This window comes from Myotis nattereri (assembly GCF_964212035.1).
Source record: "Myotis nattereri genome assembly, chromosome: Y".
NCBI lineage: Eukaryota > Metazoa > Chordata > Mammalia > Chiroptera > Vespertilionidae > Myotis > Myotis nattereri.
In genome coordinates this window covers 13,375,125-13,388,175 of record NC_138094.1, presented here as the reverse complement: position 1 = coordinate 13,388,175, position 13,051 = coordinate 13,375,125, and positions in this window count along the sequence as shown.

The window sequence follows — 13,051 nt, the reverse complement described above, 5'->3', positions numbered from 1 at the left end:
CACTGAGCCAAACCTGTTTGGGCTCAGGGTCTTTTTTTTCATTACAGATGGATTTTTGGAGAGTTAATTCTAGGTCTGTGAAATATGCTGTTGGTATTTTAATGCGGAGTGCAATGAATGTATAGATTGCTTTGGGTAGTATAGCCATTTTAATGATGTTGTTTCTGCCAATCCATGAACAAGGTATGTTCTTCCATATGTTTATGTCTTCCTCTATCTCTTTTTTCAACATCTTCTAGTTTCCTGAGTTGAGGTCTTTTACCTACTTAGATAAATTTATTCCTAGTTTTCTTAATTTTTTTGGTGGGATGATACATGGGATTCTTTTTTCAATCTCCTTTTCTGTAAGTTCATTATTGTTCTATAAAAATGCCATATATTTCTTGGCGTTAATTTTGTAGTCTGCTACATTGCCAAATTCATTAACTAAGTTTACTAAATTTTTGAAGGAGTGTTTGTGGTTCTCTATGTACAGTATCATGTCGTCTGCAAATAATGTCAGTTTACTACTTCTTTTCCAATTTGGGAACCATTTCTTTCTTTTTCTTGTGTGATCACTCTGACTAGGACTTCCAGTGCTGTGTTGAACAGGAGTGATGAAAGTGGGCGTCCCTGACTTGTTCCTTTTCTAGAGGGAAATGGTTTTTGTTTTTGCATTTTGTGTATGTTGTTGGCTGTAGGTTTGTCATATAAGGCTTTTATTATGTGGTAGGATGATTCTTCTATTCCTACTTTGCTGAGTGTCTTTATCAGAAAAGGCTGTTGCACTTGGTCAAATGCCTTTTCTGCACCAATTGATATGATTGTGTGGTTTTTCTCTCTCAAATAGTTTATGTGATGTTTCACGTTCATTGATTTGCAGATATTGTACCATCCTTGAATCCCTGGAATAAATCCCACTTGGTCATGGTGTATGATCTTTCTAATGCAATGCTGAATCCTGTTTGCTAGAATTTAGTTGAGGATTGCAGCATTAATGTTCATCTGGAATATTGGCCTGTAAGTCACTTTCTTTGTGGTGTCTTTTTCTGGTTTTGGGATTATGGTAACGCTGGCTTCATGAAAAGAGCTTGGAAGTATGCCGTCCTCTTGAATTATTTGAAATAGTGTGAGAAAGGTTGGTTTTACTTCTTCTTTGAATGTTTGGTAAAACTCCCTTGTGAAGCCATCTGGTCCAGAGCTTTTGTTTTTTGGAAGCTTTTTTATTACTGTGTCAATTTTATCAGTATTTATCGGTCTGTTCAGGATTTTTGCTTCTTCCTGATTGAGTTTTGAAAGCTTGTCTTTTTGTAGGAATGTGTCCATTTTATTGAGCTCGTCCAGTATTTTGTAGTAGAGTTGTTCATTGTAATTTTTTATAATCCTTTGTATATCTGTGGGGTCGTTTGTTACTTCACCTCTCTCATTTCTGTTTTTGTTTATTTGGGTGCTCTCTCTTCGTTTCTTGCTGAGCCTGACTAGAGGTTCATCAATGTTGTTTATTCTTTCCAAGAACCAGCTCTTGGTTTCATTGATCTTTTGTATTTTTTTTTTTATCCCTACGTCATTTATATCTGTTCTGACCTTACCTTTATTATCTCTTTCTTTTTGTGTACTGTGGGCTTTTTTCTCTAATGGAGAGGCACTCTGAAGCCCAGGACAAAACAGCTTTTATTTACTTGAATACACATTTGTCCTTTAGCAAAGCAAACAGGCATATCAATGGTAAAGTTTGGTAAACAATAGAAGAATTTTCATGTTAGGAGGTTGCCTTCAGCCATTTTCCCCACAACAGGATAACAAAATGCTGATTTTCTGCCATGCTGAACATCAAAGTCCATTCGCCTTCTGTGGCACTTCTCCCATTGATATGTTAACTACTTTTGGTCTTTACCCCACAATTTCCCCCTTTTTGTTTTCTTAATTAATTTAGCAAGGTGTATGCCATCTTCTGGGCTCAGATCCTTTTAAGACTTGTGATTCTGCTTCTTCAGACTGGAAGAAAACATAGAAGAACAAGAAAGAGAGACAATATTGGTTATTCTAAAAAGCAAATGTAAGGAGATTCAATGAAAAGGATTGAGTTCTTTCATGTCCTTTTAAATATCGTTTTCAGGTATTTAAGGAATTTGTCCATAGTAGGCTTGTTTTTGGGCTATCAGTTCTTTATGGGTCCCTTTCCAGTCACTGTTCCCTTGTGACATGACAGCAATGATGTTCGAGTTCTGGATGGTGGGCAAACGGTGAGAAATGACAATGCAGGTCAGACCTCTTTGTGCTTTGTCAAGAGCCACCGGCACCTAGGCACAGCTGATGACTGCTAGCGTGGCAAGGCATGGTCACCATCCCCCATCTCTAGATGTTTCTCCTCTGTCTCCTCAGCATGTTGCTTGGGGCACTGCTATCTGTAGTTGGAGTAGTCTGGTCAGTTCCTCTCTCAGATTCATGTTGCAGGAATCCACACAGGCTTGGAGGAGATTTCTGGAAATACACAAGCATATCCTTGACCAAAGATTAATAAAGAGACCCTTCCTTAAACCAGACTCGGTACCTTTCCATTTAACCAGACCATTTTGCTTTGGCTTATTCTGACACCAGTGTAATTCTATGGGTGTCTTGCCATCAGCATTACAAGGGTAAAATTTAAAGTAATTAAGGCTTGGTGTGGTCTACTTACAAGAGATGTCTTCACTATTCTGCCACTTTTGTTTTCCAAGTTGGGATTTTAGAGCCCTTGTAGTAGATGTAACATGCAAGGAGGGCATTTCTTCATAATCTGTTTTGCCGGCTGTACAATATTTTGGCAGGCTGATGTAAAAGCTTGTGAAATTCTGTGACTTGTTTAATAAAATAACTAACTGACAGGCATATTCATTTCCTTTTGTTAAAGGACCAGGACTTGTTCAAATAGTATAGAAAGGCTTCGGTCACTGAGCCATTTAAATTGAGTAGTTGCAGTTCTGTTTACCAAGCCAGCAGCATAAGCAGATAAAGAGAGAATATGAAGAGGCTTTTGGAAATCCTGCAAGTCAGCCTTACTCGTTTCTAATTCGATTCTTTGCACAGAAGTATGACTGGTCTGCATGACTTGGTCTGAATTCATTGCAGTATAAGCAGCTTTACCATGAGGTGAACTATCAGTAAAAACAGTGACTTCTCCAGGAATAGGTTTCTGCCTATTCCAACTATGTTCCCCTGAATATTCTTTTATTTCCATTTGCTAATTTAAATCAGTCTAAAACAAGGCTTATTTCCTATCTTCCTTTCTCATTGGGTGGGGACAGTAAATGACACTAATTGGATTTCTGCTATCAGTCTTTGAGTATATTAACATAATTTTTTTTTAGGAAAGCATAATGCAAATTGTTTTCTTTTTGAGGCCTGATACATTTATTTTTATATGCAGTTTTCTAGATATTTGAAGGGAATCTCCTTCCGTTTCTTCTTCCAGAGAAATTTCTAGGCCACAGTTATGGAGTTTCTTTTAAAAGCCTTTTTCTTTCTTTTAAATAGTGCTACAAACTTGGTTTCTTTTCCGAAATACAAATAGGAGAGAGATATGCTGGCCAATGCTGTATTGCATACATATTAAGTAAAACTATCTTTTTACTTATCGTATTTTATTAATGGTGAGATTTAATGCTTGAATGAGTTTTTGTGTGTGTTTTTTTAAGATATTTTTATTGATTTTTAACAGAGAGGATGGGAGAGCGATATAGAGTTAGAAACATCAATGAGAGAGAAACATCAATCAGCTGCCTCCTGCACAGTCCCCACTTGGTATGTCCCCGCAACCAAGGTACATGCCCTTGACAGTCTTCTTTTTTTGCTCTGGTGAGACTTCTTCTCCAGATGTCCCACATTGGGCGCCAGAATGTTGCAACCTTTTGCTGCAATGATTCAGGATCTGGGAAAGGAGCTGTACACAAATGAATACACTAGACAACAACTATAAATTTAGAAGGCATTGGGGAGCCAGGCGGAGACCTTTTTCTCTTGGGGAGAGGCTCTCTGAAATGCAGCACCCATCAGCTTTCATTTACTTGGCTGTAGGTTTCTCATATATTCCCTTTAGGAAAGCAAAAAGGCATATCAGTAGTAAAGTTCAATTATCAGGTTAGCAAGATTGCCTTCAGCCATTTTGCCAACAGCCGTGTAATATAATGCTGATTTTCAGCGCTGCTGAATATCAAAGTTCATACCAAAGTTCATTAGCCCTCCATACATACACACACACACACACAAACACACACACACACACACACACGTATACATACACAAACACATACTACTGTTGGTCTTTGCCTCCAGCACTTTACTCTGAGGTTTGACAGTGTGATCAATGCTTCTTTGTATCTGGATGTCTTGTTGTTCATCAGCTAATGTTGTTCATTATATTGCACAAATGAGTGAGATAATGTGATATTTATCGTTCTCTGAGTGGCTTAATTTGCTTAGTGTAATGCTGTCCAAGTCCATCCATGCTGTTTCAAATTATAAGAGTTCATTCTTTGTTACAGCAGTAGAGTATTCCATTGTATAATTGTTCCACAGTTTATTCATCCGTGCATCTGCTAATGGGCATTTAGACTGTTTCCAAATCTTAGCTATTGTAAATTGGGCTGGTATGAACATACAGTTGCATATATCTTTCCTGATTGGCCTTTCTCATTTATTGGGATATATACCTAGAAAAGACAACACTGGGTCAAAGGGTGCTCCATTTCTAATTTTTTAAGCAAACTCTATATGGTTTTCCACAGTGGTTGCAGGAGTCTGCATTCCCACCAGCAGTGCGCAAGGGTTGCTTTTTCTCTGCATCCTCACCAGCACTTGTGGTTTGTTGATTTTTTTCTGACAGCAATTCTGACAGGTGTGGATGGTACCTCATTGTCGTTTTGATTTGCATCTCTTGGACTGTTCATGCCTTTGAGCATTTTTCGTATGTCTCTTGGCCTTTTATAGGTCTCCTTTTAAAAAGTGTTAATTTAGGTCCTTTGCCCATGTTTTGATTGGATTGTTTATCTTCCTATTGTTAATTTGTGTGCGTTCCCTGAAAACTTTGGAGATTCAACACTTATCCGAGATACCATTGGCAAATATGTTCTCCCTATGCAGTGGGCTTTCTGGTTGTTTTCTTCAGGATTTTGTTTGCTGCGCAGAAGGTTTTTATTTTGACGTAGTCCATTTGTTTATTTTCCCCTTTGTGTGCATTGCCTTTGGAGCTGTATCAATAAAGATACTGCGAAGACATATCTGATATATTGCTACATAGGCAATCTTATAAGTTTGTTTTATAGGTTCTCATCTGATGTTTAAGTCCTTCATCCATTTTGAGTTTATTTTTGTGAATGGTGTAAGTTGGTGGTCTAGTTTCATTATTTTGCATGTATCTTTCTAATTTTCCTAACATTTATTGAAGAGACTGCCTTGACTCCATTGTATGCTCTTGCCTCCTTTGTAAATTAATAATAGAGCGTAATGACTTGGGTCCACTTCTGGGTTCTCTGTTCTGTTTCAGTGGAGTATATGTCTTTTCTAGTGCCAGTAGCAGGCAGTTTTGAGAATGGTGGCTTTATAATATAGCTTAATATCTGGTATTGTGAGCCCGCCAACTTATTTCTTCTTCCTCAGGATTGCTCAGACTATTTTTACTCCATTTGAATTTTTTCGAGGATTTTTTTGTGTCTGTGAAATATTCTGTTGGTATATTAATGGAGATTACAATGAATCTATAGATTGCCTTGGGTAGTATGGAGATGTTAATGAAGTTAAGTCTACCAACCCTTCAACATGGTATATGAATCCATTGGTTGATATCTTTATCTCCATTTCAATGTCCTGTAGTTTTCCAAGTGCAGTTCTTTTACTTTCTTTATGAATCAATAAAAATGTACAGTTTTTAATTATAAACCTTGTTTTCTATCAAAATTACTTCTTGCGTGAATTGTGGGACACCCTTTACTTAGGCGACTCCTGTGAAAGGGCCATTCGACCCACAAAGGGGTCGCAACCCACAGGTTGAGAACCGCTATTCTAAAATGTCACTTAAATCTAATGGATCCAGTGTGTCCTTTAGAGGCTCTGCATCCTTGTTATTTTTTCATATGGAAGATCTATCCAGTGATGTCAGAGGGGTGATAAATGTCCCTTACTGTGACTGTCCTTTTGTCACACTCTCTGTTAAAGTCTTCTAGAATTTTTGTTTGTTTTGATTTTTTGTTTGTTTGTTTGAGATATATATATTGAGGTGCTCCTATGTTGGCTGAATATATGATTACTAGGGTTATATTGTCTTGTTGGTTGGTCCCTTTAGTATCATGCAGTGACCTTTATCTCTTGGGATGGCCTTTATTTTAAAGTCTTTTTTTTCTGATATGCGTATTGTTACTTCGACCTTTTTTTTCCTTTTCCATTTGCATGGAAATTTTTCCCATTCCTTCACTCTCATCCTGTGTGTGTCTTTTGTTTTGAGATGGTGCTCCTGTAGACAGCATATACTTGCATCATGTTTCTGTATCCATTTTGCTCCACTACACCTTTAGATTGGAGCATTGACCTATTTACATTTAGGGTTATTATTCATAGGTATTTATTTCTTTCCATTTTGTTTCTGTGTGGCTAAGTTTCTGTCTCTGTTTCTCCTTCTCATTACAGCAATCTCTGTAGCATTTCTTGTAAAGCTGGCTTGGAGATGATGTACTCCTTCAGCCTTTTTCTGTCTAGGAAGCTCTGTATTTGACCGTCTATTTTGAATGAAAGAATTGCCAGATATAGTAATCTTGGTCTCAGATCCTTGCTTTCCATTAACTTGAGTACTTCATGCCATCTTCTTCTGGCCTGTAGAGTTTCTGATGAGAGATCAGGAGTCAGCCTTATGGGAACTCCTTCATAGCTAACAGTTTTCTTTTGTCTTGCTGCCTTGAAGATTCTCTCTTTGTCTTTAATTTTTGGCATTTAAATTATGATGTGTCTGGTCACGGGTTTCTTTGGGTACTTCTTCTTTGGGGTTCTCTTTGGCTCTTGATCTTGTATGGGATTTTCCTTTACCAGGTTAGGTAAGTGTTCTGCCATTGGTTCTTCAAAGACCTTCTCTATGCCTTTCTCCCTTCCTACCTCTTTTGGCACACTGGCTATTCTAATACTGTTATGTAAGTGGTCCTCCTGTTTGTTTGTTTGTTTGTTTGTTTGTTTTAAATCTTAATTTTTCTGTCTTTTTTTTATTGGATGATATTTTTAACTCTGTTCTAAATCAGTGATTGGATCCTCAGCTTTCCCTAATATCTGCCTATTCCTTCTAATATGTTCTTTATTTGTATTATGTCATTTTATATCTAGGACTGTTCTTCTTTTCATAGTCACTATATCTTTTTTCATGCTGTTGAGCTCTTTTTCCTTCATAACTCTAAAGTCAGATTCAGATAAATGTCTTCTCTATGCTTCATCTCTCTCTCTATCTGGAGAATTCTCCAGTTCTCTCATTTGAGGATTGTTTATGTATTTCCTCTTTCTGGCTTTCTGTGTGGGTTTGTGGTGACAAGTTAGGTAGACCTGTCTGCTTATCAGTCTCTAGTGCAGAACATTGTTAAAGGATGTTTCTGACTAATTAGGTCAGACAAAGCCTCAAAGCCTCCAGAGACCTCCTCTGTCTATAGACTGATAGGATTCCAACTTAACTTGCTTCCAAGGCAAGGGTCCTCAGGTTATAGCAAGAGTTTGTTTCAACAGGGTGGGGCAGTTGCCTCTGTGTGGAGGTTAATTATTATTTATAATCTCTTAAGTGTCCTCAGGGGAAGGTGTTTCCCAGTAGTGTGTGTTAATTGTCTCCCCTCCAGGAAAGGCAAATGTCTGCATGGGAAAGATTTTCTCTGCTGCATGAGGAAATGACTCCTCCCAGGAAGCTTGAAGTGTCAGTCTTCTGTGCTGGAACCCTTGACTCCCCAGTTCTGGCTTTTACCCTCACAGCTCCAGTCCACTTCACCCTCCCTTTGCCAGGGCACAAGGTGTGTGGCTCCACAGGGAAATTTGTACGCTGGCCCTTTAAGAGGATACCAGAATTTGTAGCTGTCTCTCCCTGACAGACAGTGCCCTGCTGCTATTCACATCCACAGGTTATATGGGTACCCTCCTCAGTTCTGGTGCTCTCTGCTAGGAGGCCCAGCTTGGGGATTAGACCCAGAGTTCTCAGTGGCAGTCCTCCACAGCTGAGATATCTCTCCGAGACTTCAGTTGCTGTCTGTGGGTGTCAGGCCCGCCCCTTCAAGCCTCCTCTCCTCCTACCAGTGTCTAAGTGGCCTCCACCTTCAGTCCTAGGTGTCAGGGTTCTGTCCTGTGAGTTTTCCATTGATTATTCAGGAAGTTGTTCTGTATTTCAGTTGGAATATCAGTTTGTTCCTGGGAGCATGTCCCTGTTGCATCCATGATTCTGCCACCATTCTTTTAAATATATTTTTATTTATCTCAGAGAGAAACAGAGAGCAAGTGAGAGTTAGAAACATCAGTCATGAGAGCGATTCATTGAGCAGCTCCCTCCTGCATGCCCCAGACTGGAGATTGAGCCCACACCCAGGCAAGTGCCCTTGACCTGAATCAAAACTGGGCCCTTCAGCCTGAAGGTCGGTGATCTGTCCACTGTTCCAAACTGGCTATGGTTCTGCCACCTTTTTCAATCTTCTTCAGAATCCCTCTGCATTGTAAAGTCCCTGCTAACATTCTTGTCCAATACGCCCCTTTTCATGTGGTTTCAGGATGGAGTTGTGCATGAAGGCCCTAATGTCCTGTGAGTGCACATTCTGATCAATAGCACCGTCAGGAAATGTGCACTGAGGCATGCTCAGTAGGCATATAGTACCAGAAACCTGCCATGTATCTTACTGTTTCTGTTTCTGTTTGGATCATGATGGAGCTCAACTAAGGCTCTTGTTTCAAGTAGGGGTAGGCAGGATATACTCTTCATTTCAACCCATATTCTTCTGAGGAACTTTGGTAGTCGTGCCCTACTCTAATATGTATTAGGCCATTCAATTATAAGGCCAGATCTTTTTGTAAGGACAAGGCATTTATTTTTATTGAGTGAAAATTCTAATTAACACATTAATATATAAAGATATAATTTGTACTTCCAACAACCATATATGTATTGAAGAAATATGGAGACCAAATAACTACATCTTAATCAATAGGATACAAGTTTAGTAGTTCCTCGCGTTACATTGTTGACGCGTTCCTGCAGTGGGATGTAATGCAATATTCGCGTAAGTCAGAACCCACCTACATAAGCACGTATGTCACTCACAGGGAGCACACATACACAGCAGTAATGGCGTGCAACAGTTAAAAAAAAATTAAAAGAAAGATAACAATTGCTGACCTTTCTTGTGGTAAATGAATAATAAGAAAACATAAAGCATATATGTAAATACATAGAAATGCTCAAACTTTTTTTTTTTAATAAATAAATGGGGAATGGCAACGTAACCACAAAACTTATGTACTTCGAGTCCAACGTAACCCAAGGAATGTCTGAATTATCACAACAGGCTGAAAAGTGATCAGTGTGGATTCAGATGGCCTGTTTTTAATGAAAAGACGGGTGGAAAGGGACACTTGAAAGAGTCAGGTTTTGAAAGTTGCTAAATCAGAGCATGCACATACTTGTGAAGAAATAAGATAAACGTGACTTATTCATATTAGTAAAGAGATGTTTTAAAGTCTAACATAGAGACCCTCACTATAAATTATGTTGGAAAATTGAAAGTATTGATAGCATCAGTGTAGTTAAGAAGAATATGCCTCTGCACTTGAATATAGACAAGCAGCCTTCCCATTTCAATTTTGGATGAGCTAATGAGCAAAGAAAATTAGTGAAAGGCTCCCTTAGGGGCATTAGTGGAAAGAATTAGCACTGAAGCATAGTACTGTTTGTGGGACATGTAATAGTTCTCATATTTTGAGGGAGATTAGTGCCCTTCATATAAGCCATTAAATAATACCGCTAAAGAGCAGTAAAATCTCAATGGCCATCATTACCAAAATTCAGGTTATACCTTTAAATTATTCAGCATTAGAAGAGAACCATGCTAAATCGGTGATAAATAATAAAATGACTAGAAGCCTGGTGAACGAAATTCAAGCACCGGTGGCGTCGCACAGCCTGTTCTGTGCCCTCACGCAATCTGGGACCCCTTGAGAGATGTGGGACTGCCAGGTTAGGTCTGAAACCTCCTGAGGGATGTAGCAGTGCACGAAACGGCAGGCAGCCGGGCAGGAGCCCAAGCTGGAGCCAGGTGTTGTGTTCCCGCTCATCCAAGCCCCACTCCACCTGCCACCACTGCTTCGTAGTCTTGTCACATAGGCAGCAGAGGCTCAGGCTGTCACAGCTGCACTTTCCAGCCATTAGCCCGCCTTCTGGCTGAGTGATGCTCTCGCTGTGGGAGAGCCTTGACCACCTGGGGGAAGCTCCTGTGTTCAGCGTCTGCGTCCTGGTGGACGGTGTGCATCGTACCAACCACTCATAATGTCGCTTACGCTTTTATATATATAGATATGTGTGACCAATTTGGCATGTCATGGCCCAATAGAATATTAGTAGTCACGGATGATATCTTGCCACTATTAGAATACCAGTGGCCAGGTGCATGGATTTGGGCACATTGAAAGGAGATTAATTAGAAGAAATATTTTAGTACTGCTATTTGCCCTTTCTCTATAATAGCAGTGTCAACCAAATTCAGGTTGACAAGGATGATTTGAAACACATGCATGCAATTTGCGCCAGCAAGAGCTTCAAACGTATGGCACATGCACGAGTCACCTTAGCCATATAAATATGTGTGTGTGTGTGTGTGTGTGTGTGTGTGTGTGTGTGTCTTTAGATTGATAGAGAATAAACTTGCTTAATTAGACCTGCTTTCTGATTTAGCTCAACTTTTTCCAACCCATTGAATCCCCTTAACTTCTCTTCCAGGTAATTGTCAGCAACACAGCAGTAAATGTCAACACAAAGCACATTATTATTGTAGTTCATTCGGGAGAACAACGGGTAAAATATTTCACTGCAGCAGTTTTTGACTTCATTCAGCACAGTGAGAAAACCTGAAGTCATTTTCAAGTTCCACCATTTCTTCCTTCTTTTCAGTCAGGTCAAGATTCTAAGCTTTCAAAATCTCTGTTTTCTGGCTAATGAAGAGATAATAGGATACCTCCGAGTTACCATCTACCTACACCACAACTTTGAGTGAGGGGCGGGGTTGCACAGGGTGACACCCACTGCCCCGTCCGTGATTGGAGGAGGCTTTTGAGGAGCCCAACCAGAAACAGCAGGCTGGGCCTGGCTAGGTGCCTTCTGTACCATATGTTCACATGACCAGCGCCTGTGCATGAGCCCAGTGTGCACCCAGTCAGCACACCAGGGCCTGGTTGCATGCACCAGTGAGCAAGCACCTTGCCTGGACTCAGCAGGCTCTGCACCACCTGCTCCTTCACAGCAACAGTCTCAGAGCCAGGGGGCATCCAGAGTCAGGCTGTGTTGGGAGACTGAGGAGCTCCTGGGGGCAGCGCGCTTCCTCTCAGTTCCACTAGGGGGCCTTCAGCTGCAGGGCGCCTGAGGATTCACAGGGCTCCCCAGGGCCATTGCACCAGGAAGGACAGGGCAAGCAGGATGATCCAGGAGGCTTTCAGCTTCACCTCGGTGCAGGGAAGTGGTGATACCCAGGACACAAGGGCACAGGAAGTTCAGAGGGCAGCTTTGGGGCTGGAGTGGGAGGACTACATGCAGGTGGGGGAGGCTGAGACCCTGGAGCTGAGGTTGGACACAGGCCAGGATGTTGGGCTTGATCTTGAGTGCGGGAGAGGGGAGGACTGGGTGGCTGCAGAGCAGTGTGTGCAGGGAGAGGAGAGTGAGGTGCAGCAGGGAACCCAGAGTGAGGAGCAAGGGGAAGACAAGTAGGGCCTGGGGGAGGAGTTCCAGGCACAGGCTCAGTTTATCCTGTGGACCGAGGGCCTTCTGCAGGTGGTGCCATGGCAGGCCAAGTGGGCAGGTGAGGAGGTTTTCCCAGATCTGCAGGGGGAGGCAGGAGGAGGTGGTGAGTGAAGAGCTGAGGCTGGAGGCACAGGCTCCAGGTGACCTGCAAGGGAGTGACCACCAGGAGGAGGGGTGGATGGAGGAGCAATTAATTGCAGGGGAGCAGTTTGTCCTGCAGGGGGAGGGGAAGTGCACAATGGAGGCAGTGAAACAGGTGGAAGAGGTGGAGCCTCAGTCCAAGGCCAAAGCAAAGCCAGAAGAAGAGGAGCCAGTGCAGCAGGAGCAGGCCCAGTCAGGGCCCGGGGCCAAGTCACCTGGTCCCCTCTGGAGGTGCTCCAGGCCCTTCAATTGGAGATGGAGCCCATGAACGAGCAAGCCAGCAGGGCCTTCTCTCGGCTCAGGTGAGGACTCGGCAGAGGCTCAAGCCCTATTTCAAATGGAGAAGCCTCAATATCCGGCGCATCCCTGGGTTCTGGCTCACAGCTGTATCCTTGAGGGTAGAGGAGCAGGATCACAAGGAGCATGGGACAGTGCAGGAGAACGGTGTAAGCGGGGATGGTTCCCCTAGAAAAGAACATTGAGGACAAGCTAGGGGCAGTGCGCCCTGGTCTGGCCCAGGATCCTGGAGAAACCCTCTGTCTTGTACAGGAACCATAGAAGCATTACCAGGGGGTCCAGGGGCACAGCTCCAAGGCAGAGGCACGCATACACCAGGGGCTGATGCCCACAGACAGGGCTGTGTTGCACGGGCTGTTCTGGGACTAACTAACGCTGCCTTACAGGCCGTCTCTATGTCCAGTTCCTCAGTCAGAAGCAGGAATGTGTGATGTGTAGCCTGTCAAGCCCTCAGCACAAAACAATCTGGTGGGCATCAGGGTCTGTCAGGAAACAGAGTGGTGCTGTGCCCCTTTCTGCCCTTGATGGAGAAGGAGTGGCCTTAAGGGAAGGAGAGGCCAGGCCAGGCTGCTCTTTCTAGCTGGTCCATGCCCAGCTCCCAGGTTGCAGGCTCCTTGACCCAAAGCAGTTTGTCAACCACCCAGAGTTGTCCGC